This window comes from Ruditapes philippinarum, unplaced genomic scaffold (assembly GCF_026571515.1).
Source record: "Ruditapes philippinarum isolate M1 unplaced genomic scaffold, ASM2657151v2 ctg1339_1_1_1_1, whole genome shotgun sequence".
Lineage (NCBI taxonomy): Eukaryota > Metazoa > Mollusca > Bivalvia > Venerida > Veneridae > Ruditapes > Ruditapes philippinarum.
Window position 1 is genome coordinate 164,224 of NW_026855028.1, and position 15,777 is coordinate 180,000.

At 34.0% G+C, this 15,777-nt stretch overlaps 1 protein-coding gene across 3 annotated transcripts in view; it reads left to right on the forward strand.

Annotated features, from left to right (window-relative positions):
* The first annotated feature begins 371 nt into the window (after positions 1 to 371).
* LOC132741895 (serine/threonine-protein kinase Nek10-like) overlaps positions 372 to 15,777 on the forward strand; it is a 28,663-nt gene continuing 13,257 nt past the window's right edge. The window contains exon 1 of one of the 3 annotated variants that reach the window (XM_060730161.1): positions 372 to 494. The gene's annotated coding sequence lies outside the window, so the exon portion shown is untranslated. Of the gene's footprint in view, positions 495 to 2,466; positions 2,571 to 4,970; positions 4,992 to 15,777 lie in introns of those variants that run through there. The other 2 variants (XM_060730163.1, XM_060730162.1) reach the window with 2 other exon arrangements.

A 15,777-nucleotide genomic window follows, 5' to 3' on the forward strand; every position in this document is an offset into this window, starting at 1 on the left:
AAAGATGCCTTGGAAATAGTGTCGCAACGTACGAAGAATAGGACTTGGGCAGATCTGTATGAAGTTGAATTCCCGGATGTGGCTATAATCAGCGGCCCGGCAAGGACGCCGTAGGTCTCGGACATACGGTTAGTTCCTGTGCCGAGTATAAATAAAACCCCAACCCAACCACGTACACAAGCGCGCGCACACACACATCATAGGTAAATTCCGTATATATATATATATATATATATAAGAAGGAAACAGACAACTGCTGGATAAGCAAAAATGAGACATAAATGGTTACTTCTTTGAAATAAAACCCATCTGAATCTGGTATACATTGTAAACAAGTTTAATATCATAAAAGAAAGAACTTGGATAAATTCTTTCGTTTTATTCTAAAAATAGATAGAACATATTGTGACGTAACTGACGTTGACGTCACTGCATAAACGTCGTTGTCTTTGGTAACGTCAGAGGAAAAAACAGCAAAAGTCCTGCATTCTGAGGTATGACTAGATTTTGTGTATAATTTAGTATAATAGTTTTATATTTCTCGTTTTTACAGCTAAAATACCAGCATTGGTATGCGCTTGTTAAAAGAAATGTAACAAATGGTTTCAATTCATTGACACCAGCTAGATGATATTGTATATAACAATTTTAGCCTTGTTTCATGTAATGCAGCCGTTGTGTATCTATATTATATTTACGTCCATGTTTCACTCATTGATTTGTTAAATGTATAATGATTTAATGATACCATAGCAGTCTTACGTGAACTGTTATATACTGCCATTGACAGGAAAATTTCGTCGCACCAACTGTTCTAAGAAAGCATAAATTTCAAGTAAATACGAGCCGTGTCACGACAAAACCAACATAAAGGGTTTGCGACCAGCATGGATCCAAACCAGCCTGCGCATCCGCGCATTCTGATCAGGATCCATGCTGTTCGCTTTACAAACATTATAACAAGTAGAGAAACCGATAGCGAATCCATGCTGGTCGCAAAAGCATTATGTTGGTTTTGTCATGACACGGCTCATATTAATGATTAAACCGTAACCTGCTGGAACCGGAAGTGGTTAGTCTGTGTCACGTGCATATAGCCGGGACCAGGCTCTCTATTGTTGACAGCTCAATTTTTGTGTTATGTTTACGAAATTCTTTATACATTTAAACCAAGAAATTTCATACCAAAATTCAATTTGGATAAAAACAGATCTGATCTGAAGTCAGAAATTCCAGCAGATCAAATGCAATGTGCCGTACAGTCAAACATCAGCTAATTGCACATGATACTAGTATACCATAGACTATAATTTTGCTTTATTTTTTCTGCGTATTCTCCTGTCGGTGTGAGAATAAGCATAAATGAGCCGCGTCATGACAAAACCAACATAGTGCGTTTGCGACCAGCATGGATCCAGACCAGCCTGCGCATCCGCGCAGTCTGGTCTGGGTCCATGCTGTTCGCAAACCCATTATGTTGGTTTTGTCATGACGCGGCTCAAATATATTTTACATTTTATCAACAAGAGAAAGCCAGGTATACCGAAATTCATGCACTGTTATTATCATTTCTTCTTCTTCTTCTTCCGCTTCTTCCACTTCTTCTTCTTCTTCTTCTTCCCTAAGTTAATGTAAACAAGGGAATTAACTTTGATATTTGCGATGGATTATTATTGCTAAAGTTACCTCCCTTCTCTAATATTGTAATGAACAAAAGTAAAATGAGCGGGAATTATTTAAAAAGGAACGTTGTCGTGCTGTGAAAGAATTTACGACTGGTCTCTGCTATTCGTGACAATATCATCACGAGAAGTTATCAACTACTTGAATGAATTGACAATTTTGGGATCTTGTGACTTTATCAAATAATTTCGAGTATTATAAATAAGAATCAATCAGAAAATGAAAAATTTCTTGACAGTAAACTTTGTAAATTACTATACCAAAATAAATATCCCCCCCACATACACACACACACACATACAAAGGCGAAAAATAAAAATGACGGTTTCACTTTTATTGATGTCTATACATAACCTTATCATAATCTTCATGCCGATGTATTATGGGTCGTTTTGCACACATTTGTATGTGTTTTAACCAAAATTAGGCAAAAGTGGCGTGCCCTCATCAAACTGTACAGAAGTGTTTGCATAAACGGCAATGAATTGCACCGTGCCCGTGTAATAGGTTGAAAGAGTACATATGTGTGCTCCAGTCTCACTGAGTGTTTCCAGTAAAACATTAAAACATAAAACAAAATTCAGTCATATACTTACCGAAAACAACAAACGGCCATATTTTATCCACCGCTTCTGCGACGAATACTCCACCGTCGCTGCGGTAGACCCACCGCTTCTGCGAAAGCTATGGCCAGTGTGATCTTAATCTATGTCAATTTTTACACTTTGTTTTAATAATTGTGTAATGATAACTGTTACATTAAGAAGAAGAATTTCTAAAAATAGATTGCCACGCATTGTGACGTAACTGTTGCTGACGTTGTTACATGAACGTTTTTATCATTGGTAACGTCAAAGAGACAAACAGCGCAAGTCCAGCATTCTGAGGTATTGCTACTTCTGTTTATTTATTATAAAAATAAGTAGATATATTGCTACTTTTGAGGGAAAAAAAGGAATTAAGTCACTGTGACGTTTTTTGAAAAGAAAAAATGATAACTGCTTATTTCTTCTATCCGTCTAAATGGTTAGATAACGAAATAAAATGTGTCATGAACTAAAAATAAATCATTAGAGGGACATAAATGACATTAAATATGTTTAGCATTTTGTTAAAAACCTTTCTTACACTACACCTGCTTGTCGGAAATTTTACACCGATGTACTCTTCGTAATCAATGTCAATTTATATGAAAATTCATTTCGGATCCATGCCCGCTTAACGTCCTTTTTTATTTGTACTGTTTTTTGGGGTAATTTAATCTCCAAAATTGTCAATGATGTTTTCTCTTCATTTGCATAGTTTTTACTGAGATTCATATGGATATGAAGACACTGCAGCAATGTTCGTACGCTGTTGCACGTGAAGTGATCTCATTTTAGTAACGTTTCAAGTTGCTTTTTAGTTAGATTATAAGCAAAACATTTAAAACTAACATAAAGTGATTCTGAAATGCTAGTATTAACTGAACACATTAAGCATGCTGCCAACGACAGATTTGCACGTGCGACCATTGCAAAGATCAGCAGGCACCTCTGTGCCGCCAGGGTATTTCAATTAGTCTATTTGAAGGACCCTGGTGCCGCATGACCACGGTCTGCAATGTTTGATATTTTGAAATTCTATTTAAATATGATGAATGGTTATGACGAGATTTAAAAAATGGACACGTCCATTTAAATTATTTAGCGTGGTAATGGTTAAAAATCTCCACGACTTTCTTATATTCATTACATTATGATACTTATCTGTTCAGTGTATACAAAAATATAAAAGTTCACCAGGTAAACTTATCCATAAAGTCTTTAAGTTGTGTTTTATCAAATAAGTGACATTTGCCTTCATCACATAAATCTAACATAGCAATTACCAAACGTTTACTGTTTTCAATGCTAATACAATCATTGTATGCATCTCAGGGGAATTAAATATGTTAAATTGTAAACTTTATCTTGGTGAAGTTAGTTCCCTTTTTAAAATGAGTGTTGATGCATTCTGTATTGTTGTTGCTCACGCAGTAAACTGTTTTTGTTTTCTTTTTTTAACCTTAAGAAACATTCGTTTATTAGACATATTCATGTACAAGCAAATCATTAAACTTCGAAACCTTTTTGTGCGTTGTAACATTTACCACCACTTTCAATATACATGTATTTGATATATCTATCAAATATTAATATGTATTTATTTGACGCTGAATAAAACATGTCCCTGAAAAATATGCTCACGATGCTTGTATACAATTTTAACAATTAAGATCAGCCGAAATAAAAGTTTTCCCTAACATGGTCGATTTTAATATATGCTCATTCTTAATTAATTTATGCATATATTCATATTTTAGAAATGCTTGTTGTCGAGTAAGTTTTTCAAATAGCTGTAAAGATATTTTTCAGGATACATCGCCAATGCTTACAGACACCTCATCCTTAGACACTGTACTCTCTAGAAACCTGAGACACTTTATTAAAAGGTGAAGTGTGGCGGCATGGCCGTGTGACGAGTAACCTAATGGTCGCTAGCCGCATGGGTTCAAACCCCGTTAGGCGCAAGCCGTTGTTTCCTTGAGCAAGAAACTTTACACTCATTGCTCAATACGTACTGGTTGGTTCCAGAACCGGATTCAAAAGTGTGTCTATAAGCTTATAGCTTCCTACACAATCAAACTTAAATCAATTCTGTATAAACCAAAGGTGAAATGTCCTCTATATTTAAGATTTGAAATTTCGGCCGGGGGGGGGGGGTTTAAGTGTCTTGTTCCATCGCCGAGTTACAAACTATTTTTTATAGAACATTATGAATTGGCACTAGGACGCGTATGGTGTCGATACCAGAGATCGACGAGTATTTTTTCTAATTTTTATAGATATAGGAAAGGATCGTTTATAAAATTTTCGTTTAAATCTAAAAATAGCATCCAAACCTATTGTGACGTCACAAATACCGTGACGTTAACTATAATAAAGCGTTGATGTCAGTAAACACCTTAGAGGAAAGAACGACAATGGCTGTGACTAAAAAAAGAATTGGAGCACCACACTAAATACCGTATTCCGGTATATACCGGACAAGGCGCTTGAATGATAAAATGCTAAAATCTTGTCTTTTTACCCAACGGAATGAACTTTAACAGGTCTAATTCATCTTTTCACACCGAATCAAGTACGATAATCAAGGAAAAATGTAAAAATCGGCGAAAAAAACGATATTTGTCTATTTTGTGATCATGATTTCTGCAAGCGTCTAGAGGTACTGCTCCAATCCTGTATTGAGCTAAATCCAACGACAATAGAGTCCAGCATTCTGAGGTTGGATTAATTGTTTTTGCTTTTTCTTAGATTTATTGAATAGTATTCAAAATAAAATATAAGCAAATATAATGCGAAAAGAAAGATTTGCTGGAAATAAGATAGTTCAATAAGGGTTAAGCTAGAATCTGCTGCTGCAATATAAGCATAAAAAAATGATCTGTTATTCTTATTCCGCGGCCAATACTAGTTTGGTTAGGCAGTTACTAGGTAAGATTTATTTACCCAAAATAATTATTTTTATTTCTATCTGAAATTATATGAAATTCAAAACGGATTGTGAATGTTTAGCATCTGTTATGTGATTCAGTAGAAGATAAGGATCTCAAAATTGATAATTATACTTTTGAAAGGAGAGACAGGGTATTAAAGGGTGGCGGTGGAATTGTAATATATATCAAAGATACTGTTTCTTATAGAAAGCGAATTGACATAGAAACGCAAAATGTGGAATCTGTTTGGTTACAGGTTAATTTTTCACACAATAAATCTGTACTGTTAAATTTCTTATACAGGCCACCTAACAGTAACCAGTCTTGGATTGTTTTCTATGAGCAGCAATTAATTACTGCAGAATTAAATAATCTAGATTTGTATGTAATTGGAGATATGAACATTCATACCCTAACAATTTTAATAATAGCAAATGGGCGCATATTGTTCAAGATTTTGGCCTCAAGCAATTAATCCAATCTCCTACTAGAGAAACTATAGATACATCTACTATAATTGACCATTTATACGTATCTTCCCTTAACCATATTTATGATGTGAGTGTCTCTAATTTAAGCTTAAGCGATCACTATCCATTGTCGTTTACAATAAATTGTGTTACAAGAAAGGAGGCAAATGCTTTCTCGCATAAAACGATAAATTATCGTTCTTTCAAGAATTGTAATGAACAAGTATTTAAAGATGATTTGAATGCTATTAATTTTGATATGATTGAAATTATTGCAGAGCCAAATAACTCACTTGATGTTCTATACAATATGATTGAAACATTATTTAACAAACATGCGCCTGTAAAAGTAAAGCGTATTAAAAGGACTAAACAACCAGATTGGTACTCTGACGAAATTAAAGAGGCCCGCAATAAAAGATATCACTATAAAAGTTGTAAAGACTGTATTAATTATAAGTTATGGAGAAATAAATGCCAGGCTATTATTAAAAAAGTGTAAGAAGATGTTCTATAACAAGGCAGTTGAAGATTCGAGAGGTTGTAAATATTTATGGCAAAATTTAAAAGACATATCAAATGAGAATAAGCAGCAACCGTCTTTACCAATCACATTAAACATTAATGATGTTCTTTTTGAAGGAAATGTGAATGTTGCAAATGCCTTAAATAAACATTTTACAGAAATTTCAAAAATAATTAAGAAATCTAATTTTAATGTTAACAATTTTTCGTATTTAAAAGATTTTCTAGATCATAAACTTAGACATAAGCAATTTGACATTGATTTCATAACCACATTTGAAGTAAGCAAATATATTGACAACCTTGATAAAAATAAATCTTCTGGCATTGATGGCATTGGTCCTAATATGTTAAAACTATGTAAAGACTCTATAACGAGAGCAATAACTTCAATTATTAATAAGAGTATTTCACTAGGTATATTCCCAGATAAACTGAAACTAGCACGTGTTATACCTTTACACTAAGGGGGAGATAAGTCAAACCCCAATAATTATAGGCCAATATCTATTCTCCCAACCATTTCAAAAATTCTTGAAAGGCATGTTGCAAATCAGCTAAATAATTATCTTCATTATACCAATATCATTAATGAACACCAGTCAGGTTTCCGGAGACATCATTCTTGCCAAACGGCTTTGATCCGCCTTATAGCTTACGAATATTGATGATGGAAATATAATAGGTGCTGTATTTTTAGATTTTAAAAAAGCCTTTGATTTAGTTGACCATAATATACTGATTCATAAATTAAAACTTTATCATTTCTCTGAAAACTCTGTACAATTTTTCCAGTCATATCTCTCTAACAGAGAGCAAATGGTAAAAGTCAACAATGATAAATCTGAAAGCTTACAGGTTATATCAGGCGTGCCACAGGACTCAATCTTAGGTCCTATACTGTTTCTTTTATATGTAAATGATATATCAGTCACTACGAATTCAGACATTGATATGTATGCAGACGATTCAACATTACACATAGCTGACCAAAGTTTGAGTAATATACAGTCTGAGTTGCAACTAGACTTACTAAAATAATGGAATGGTGCACTCTCAATAATATGGCCATAAATCCAGAAAAGACCAAGTGCATGATAATTGGATCAAAATGTAAAATAAATAACATCGGCAATCTTTCTCTGCATATTGAGAATTCGAATATAAATAAGGTTCATTGTCAAAAGCTACTTGGATTGCATATTGATAACTGTCTATCTTGGAAAACACATATTGACAAAACATGTTCTAAGCTTGCTTCTAAAATATCTCTGCTGAAAAGAATTCAAATATTTCTTACACCTGAAATGAAACAATTATTTTATAACGCTTACATTGCCCCTACTTTTGATTATGGATGTATTATTTGGTCCCAATGTAACAAATCAGATCTAAATAGAATAACAAAATTACAAAAAAGAACCGCCAGAATTATTTTAAAAAACCCGTAAAAACAAATTCTCTTGATATGTTTCAAAATATGAAATGGTTATCTTTTCCATCTAGATGTAAATACTTTTCTGGAATTATGGTATATAAAGCGATGAATGAATTAACGCCAGCATATATTTCTAATCTAATTCCGTTATCTCAAAATAAAACTTACTTACTAAGATCAACACGTAAAAAAGATAGTATGCATAAACGACCTAAACAAATTATTTGAAACGTACTTTTAATTATTCTAGTATGGAGTTATGGAACACTATATCTTTAAAAATAAGAAATATTTCAAGTCTTAAATTGTTTAAATCACATTTCAAACATTTATTATTATCTAGAGATGAATTATGTCTTCTTTGTTGATTAAGATTTACTGAATGTTGTAATCTTTACAATTGCTTGAATATGTCCGTTGTTATGTTTATGTTTTATTGAAAATAAGATTTTATATTGTATTATATGTGTTGTATCAAATGCTTTGATGTATTGTCTTAATAAGTCACCTTCGTTAAATAAAGAGTTTATTATTATTATTATTTAAAGTTTTGAACCAAAGTTTAAAAGTTAAATACACATACAATATATGTTCCATTTTTTGGTACAATACAATAACACGAGACATATAAAGACGCGGTTCTCACTTCAATGTTTGGTGAAAGATTTCTTTTTGTAAGGCAAATATTTTTGGAGAAGTTGTGATTTTTGTGGGTAGGTAGCGGGAGGGGAAACAAATATTATTTATTTTAGGCCCATGACGAGACATACTGTGTTTTCGCTAAAAAACTTACATTGACATTGTGATTCATCGGTACCGTTTAGCCTGGCTAAATGAAATAACTTTTTTACAGGACAAGGATGGCATGAGGAAAATTCAATGTAGTGATGGGCATTAGCTAGTATCAATTTGACAGTTGCTGCATTTGTTTTGAAATAGTTATAGAGTCTAAGATAATTAAATTGAGGGCTTTTTGAGTTGTTTTTTTGTTGTTGTTGTTGTTTTATTTGGTTTTTTTTCACATGCATTTAAAAGCATAATCGTAAGAAGATGCCATTTTGGTGCCAATAATGTTGAATATAGTTATCTTCACCAAACCGTAAGTTGTTTCTAGTGTGCACTATTTCAATAAGACGTAAAATGTCTGCAACTAAATGCGGTTGCCTTCCAGTTCACAAATTTAGGTTATATTCATATTCGTTGATTACATCAGTATGGGGTATATTACTATATAAAAATGACACACCCATTGTTGCAAATAGTGATTCTGTACAAATATTTGTTATGTTTTGTAGTTTTCTAATGAATTCTGTGGAATCCTTAACATATATGAGGGTTATGATTCCATTTTGTTTAGTTCCGCCCTTTTCTCGTTTCCCGTGTTGGGATTTCTTTATGGATTCCGTTTATCTCTTTTATACGTTCTTCATCGTTTAAATATATAGTGGCTGCTAAGAAATTCATGAATATTATTATTTTGCGTGTGAACATTAACGGCACAAATTATACACCGTGGGTAAGCAACTTTGGTCACGTGACCACAAGTCAAGTTTTAAGTGATTATTTTTCTATCGAGCCGATTTAAAATATGCTACATAGCCTACCAACCGCTGCATTTCCGATGCTTTCTAAAAATACATTTGGTGTCGTCTAACGTTTTGTATTTTCTGAGAACATTTAAACAATATTTACAAATTTGTTGATGACAACTACACATAGTCAGTGCTAAGTAAAATTTCACGATTTGAAATGTATAAGAGAATGTTTTAATGAAAAAATAACGTGTTTCCTGTTGTCATTTTTTGTATTTATTCTTACAGAAATGTCAACGTACACACGATAGTGGTCTGGGCATAAGGCTGCAACTTCGGAGTAATTGGCTATTTCCAACAAAAAGTTGGCTTTCTATTAGATTGCCCTCTCAAACTGTATATCAGTACTGATTTATATAAAGAAAACAGTATTTAAACGCAAATAAGCTTAAACAACCTTTAACGTTTTTTTAATGTTATTTATTTGTTCTTTTGTGTTGGTTTTCTTTTAGAAGAAAAAAAATCCAGTTACTCAGACTGCTGAATGATTTGCTGAATATTTTATACTGTATTAACATAGATCATATGACAGTAATTTAATAACGTAAACGGATAGGATATATATATATTTTTTTTAATGCGTTTATTTAAGGTCGCCCCGGAAAGCCCATATGGGCGACCGTACACTCAAGTCGGGCCATCCTAGAGCGTCCCACCGAGATTTTTTCGTCGATTTTTTTTCCGGCTTTTTATTGGTGGAGGAAGACCCCAGGTGCCCCTCCGGGCATTATTTCAGGCACGAGCGGGCACCTGGGTAGAACCACCGACCTTCCGTAAGGCAGCTGGATGGCTTCCTCACATGAAAGATTTCGACCCGAGTGAGGATCGAACCTACAGTGGTGAGGGACCAGTGATCTCAAGTCAGCGACCTTAACCACTCGGCCACGGAGGCCCCTGGAATAGGATAAGCGTCCGTTGCTCAACAAAGCCAGTGCCTTCCGTAACAACAAAAGAGTCCAAGGATAACGATGACGCCGAATTACAATTTTATAGGTATTACCGGTATTTCATGACCAGCAGTTGCGTCACTTGATATAGAGAATAATAGGTTGGTGCCGTGGATGGAGAAAGTTTATCTGGCGAGGCGGAGGAATTTATTGGGTGAGCCGAAGGCGAACCAAATAAATTCCGGAGCAGAGCCAGATAAACTTTCTCCATCCACGGCACCAATCTATTATTCTATTTATCCTGTCATCGTTTTTTTTTAAAGAATTTTATTAGGCAAACTACCTTTAATCACACTATCTTAAATGTTTCTATATAAACAAAGAAGGCCCTAATTTTTCTACAACAATGCACTCGCCGTTCTTATTATCTCCCTGTGTCTTTACACATTGAGGGCGCCATTTTGTTTGAAAAATGTGATAAATAAAAACAATTTTTTGTCGAATTTTGTTGTGAAAACTATCTAGAATGAAAGAAAATGGTCTAACTAAGAAAATGAATTCGAACACCAATATCTTTTATTCAGTCGTTAACGCTGTACAGACGTTTAAAGTATTGTTTACGTGACGTCACAATGTAGCGCCAAACAGCACGTGCAAAACAATCAAATCAAGTATGCTATTTTAATATCGCAAACGAGCTAAGTTTTACATTTATTTCACTTTTAATAATTTTTATTTCGCTTGAAAAATTATAGAGTGAAATAAAATAAACAAACAAAGTTTTATCAACGTTTCCAAAATTCGTTATTCTACACACAGAAGATTTAACGACAGTTTTTATATTTTTTCTTGAAAAGTAGTCTGGAAAACATGCATACCACGTGATCAAGTGCCGTAGATCAGTAAAAATATACGGCACCTTGTTATCGGGCCGAAATTGATACAAGTGACAGGATAAATATTTATCCTGTCACTTGTATCAATTTCGGCCCGATAACAAGGTGACGTTTATTTTTACTGATCTACGGCACTTGATCACGTGGTATGCATGAATGGGCACCTCTTTGCCGGACTACTTTTCAAGAAAAAATGTAATTATTATTATAATGTGGTGGTTTAATTTTGGAAACGTTGATAAAACTTTGTTTGTTTATCTTATTTCACTCTATAATTTTTCAAGCGAATTCCTGTTTAATTTTGAATCATTTCCATAAATAAATAATAAATAAATGACGGAGTTAAAAATATAAGCAGAATTCAATCATTTGACGGTCAAGGACATTTAGAGGTGGAAATCAAACCTAAATTATTCAACATGTTCGTTTGATCACAAGTGTTATTTTGTTCAGGTATAAATGGAATCAGTTCATAAATTAAGGTTAAGGTCATTAATGAGCCAGGTTCAATTTGAGTTTGATAAACATTTTAGGTCTTATCCTAAAGAATGTTTTGTCTTAATATGAAGTCAATCCATTCATTAATAACAAAGTTATAGCAAGTTACAGCAAATAAGAAGAAAAAAAGACCTTCAAGATAAGTCATTTATGAGTAAAGGTCAGTGTCTGCCTCGTTAACTAGAAGGCCTATCCTAAAAGATTATTATGTTAAGTGTTGTTTGCAATATTCTAATTACTTTCTTTGTTCACTTGAAAATATTTCACCTTTAATTCACATTGCATTAATAATTAGCATGGGTCTGGAGGTTGGCTGCTTTAACATACTTTTTCACCTAATTTCCGCCAACAGAAATATTTTTAACTATTGAAACTAGATTAAATCCATCATTTATCATAAACAACAAGTATTGATATCAGCTTACTTATTGTCCATAAAATAACTGTGATTATATTTAACTGAACATGGCTTTTTCTGATATAATTTTTTTATTGCCTGTTAATAATGTTACTTTTTTCCTCTTACTACTCGTTTGTGAGAAGTCCCTTATCATAACCCCTCGAGCAAGGACAAGAATGTCTGCCTTGTAAAACACTTTAGACCTAACAGGGTTATTTACTATTTAGGTGTGAAAATTCAATTGCATTAACTCAATTTCAAGTGTACTAACTGTGGGAATTCCAAAATAGTTATGAATCAGAGCGGGCGCTGTGGTGCAGTGGTAACACTGTCTGACTACAAGTCTAGGGGATGCGAATTCGATCCCCCGTTTCTCCACTAAAAATACTAAATACTAAAAAATTAAAAATAATTAACAAAAACTACTCACACACTGACATGACACACAGGACACTACTCACATAGGGCACAACTCAAACTCTGATCTGACACACAGGACACTAATCACACACTGACACACAGGGCATAACTCAAACACTGACCTGACGTACAGGACACTACTCACACACAGGACACAATTCACACACTGTCACACAGGGCACAACTCAAACACTGACTCGACGCACAGGACACTACTCACACACTGATACACAGGACACTACTAAAAAACTGACCTGACACAAAAAAGTACTACTCACACACGGACACACAGGGCACAACTCAATCACTGCAGTGACACACAGAACACCACACACGCGCACGATACTACGACCACACAGGAAACTAATGTAACACAGAATCACAACATAATCACGACACTACGGTCACACAGGACTCACACTCAAGACATTACGGACACACAAGACACTACTCACACACTGACACACAGGACACTAATCACTCACTAATACACAGGTCACTTCTCACACGCACAAAACTACGGTCACACAATACACTACTCACTGACAGAGGACATTTCTCACTCGCTGACACACAGGACACTACTCACTCACTAACACATGATATTTCTCACTCAATGACACACATGATACTACGGACACCGGACACACACGACACTACTCACACGCATGTCACTACGGACACACATGACACTTCTCACACGCACGTCACTACGGACACAGAGGGCACTACACACAAACAACTACTCACACGCACGTCACTACGGACACGCATGACAGTACTCATTCGCACGTCACTACGGACACACAGGACACTACATACACAGGAAACTACTGACTGACACGCACGACACTACCCACTAATCAAACACTGAGTGTCACATAAGGACACTACTATAAAACTGACCTTACATACGGCGAGTCTGCAGACATTTTCACAAAAAATCTTACGATTTATCTTAAGTTTTTCACTTACGATAATCGTAAGTTAAATCTTAAGTCATTTTCACAAAGCCACTCGTAAGTTAAAATTTTATCTTAAGATAAAAAATTCACTTACGATAAATCTTACGACAAAAACATCCCTAGCAACGTTCATTTGCATGCTCTATATTTGATTCCGGTTTTAAAATCAAGTAATCAAGAGCTTGAAATATCTATTGAACACAATCAAATTTCAATAAGAACACACAAAATGATTCAAACTGATATAATTTATATCTTGATTGAAGATAATTATATATATCTAAAAGATTCAGAAAGAAGGTCTACTATGTTATAAATAAATAAAAATGTACCACTAGTACATGCTGGCAATGAAATCGAACTCACCAATTGTACAAATTATAAGTTTTCAATAATACTAGTCTACAGTATAGTTCACATTATTTTTAACTATTCATAACCCTCTCCATCGTGACGTCATCAAGTCATGACGTCACAAATGTATATGTTGAAAAATAATTGTACCTCAATTTGTGTTATTTAAAGCATACTGTTTGCTTTAATATTTAGATGTCCTACATCTTTTTGTTTGTTTTTATTCAGTTTAGGTAAGAGATCTACATGATATACATGGTGTACTTGAAGGTATTGTCCCAGAGTTGATGTGGCCAAGTATGAAGACAATACACAAAAAACGTAAACATTTAAGATCTAGTGTTAGTGGTTTGCGAACAGCAACGGCAACGACAAAGTCGAGCTAAAAAACTAATGAACTTAACGTAAACGTAAACACCCTATCTTGTAAAATGGATCCATCGTGACCTACTCACTACTTGCAAAGGACATAATATGTCGGGGTTGTTTAAGCTTATTTGCGTTTTTAAAAATGAATGTACTCAAAACTGTTTCATTTGTATAAATCAGTACTGATATACAGTTTGTAAGGGCAATTTAATAGAAAGCCAACTTTTTTGTTGGAAAAAAGCCAATTACTCTGAAGTTGCACTTATGTTCCGACCACTATTAATGTACGTTGACATTTCTGTAAGTTGGACACTTTTTAAATACAATGTACATTGTAAATACAGAAAATGACAACATTCTCTTATACATTTCAAAACGTAAAATTTTACTTAGCACTGACATCACGGGGATGGAACCCCATATGTATCTCAAAAATGAGCATCGGTAAAAATTATATGTGAATTTCCGCTGCACCAGATGTGAATTTTATATAAATGTATAAAAATATGAAAACTTACCCTGCGATTGTTCTATTTTTAAAGTCACATCTGGTGCTATGCTTCACATCTGGTGCAGCGGAAATTCACATATAATTTTTACCGATGCTCATTTTTGAGATACATAAGGGGTTCCACCCCCGCGGATATGCTAAAGATATAGAGGATATTGAATGAGTGTAGTTTAATACTAAATTTATTGAACGAGTTGAATAAAAACATATTATGCGAGCCTCTGGCGAGCATAATATTGTTTTATTCAACGAGTTCAATAAATTTAGTATTGAATCTACACGAATATAATATTCTATTTATCACATATATAAAGTAAGAACAGTAAACTGTAAAAATGAGTAATTTTTCAATGACGCGCCTATAGTGTAACGCTAACATTAGCGCGCTTTAACGCTATGTTTCTATATAGCGCAAATTACGTCACGTCAAAGTGTTATCACACTAGTGTAATATCGTTTTTATTAAATGGCTTTATTACATGCTTTTTGATGGTTTATAGAAATATATCAGTGATATAAAACTGGTAATTTCACTGTTTGAAACAGTGAAATTACCACTTTGATAATTTCACTGTTTTGAATTTAAGCCCCTTACGTTGTTTCAGTGAAATACCAGCGTGCACAGAACTGGGTACCAACTTAATGACGTGACGTCGTAAATGACGTCACGTTGTATTATTAAATGGCGCGCTTTTCATTCAGTATTAGGTTTAATGTCTTTTTAAAACGTTTCTTTGCATAAAATAAAAAGAAAATTTGTTAAGTTTAGTGTAAGATCGAAATATATTTCACCTTGTGAACATCAAAAGTTCATATTTCACTCGTGGCTGCGCCACTCGTGAAATATACCTTTTGGTGCTCACTCGGTGAAATATATTCCGATCTTACACTGAACTAAACAAATATCCTCTATTTATTACACTCCTGCGCCCCAGTTTATGTGATAAATAAAGTTATTAGCAACACTTTTACACAATAGTGTGAACGTTGTCATTGACAAATTTGTAAATATTGTTTGAATGTTCTCAGAAAATACAAAACGTTAGTCGACACAAAATGCATTTTTAGAAAGCATCGGAAATGCCGTGGTCGGTAGGCTATGAGGCAAAATTTAAATCGACTCGATAGAAAAAATAATCGCTAAAAACTTACCTCAGCCGAGCTATTTTGGCCGTGTACGTTGACCATTGTGGTCTGATTATACCGCGCGGATGCTTACCCACGGTGATTTATATTTTAACTTAAATAC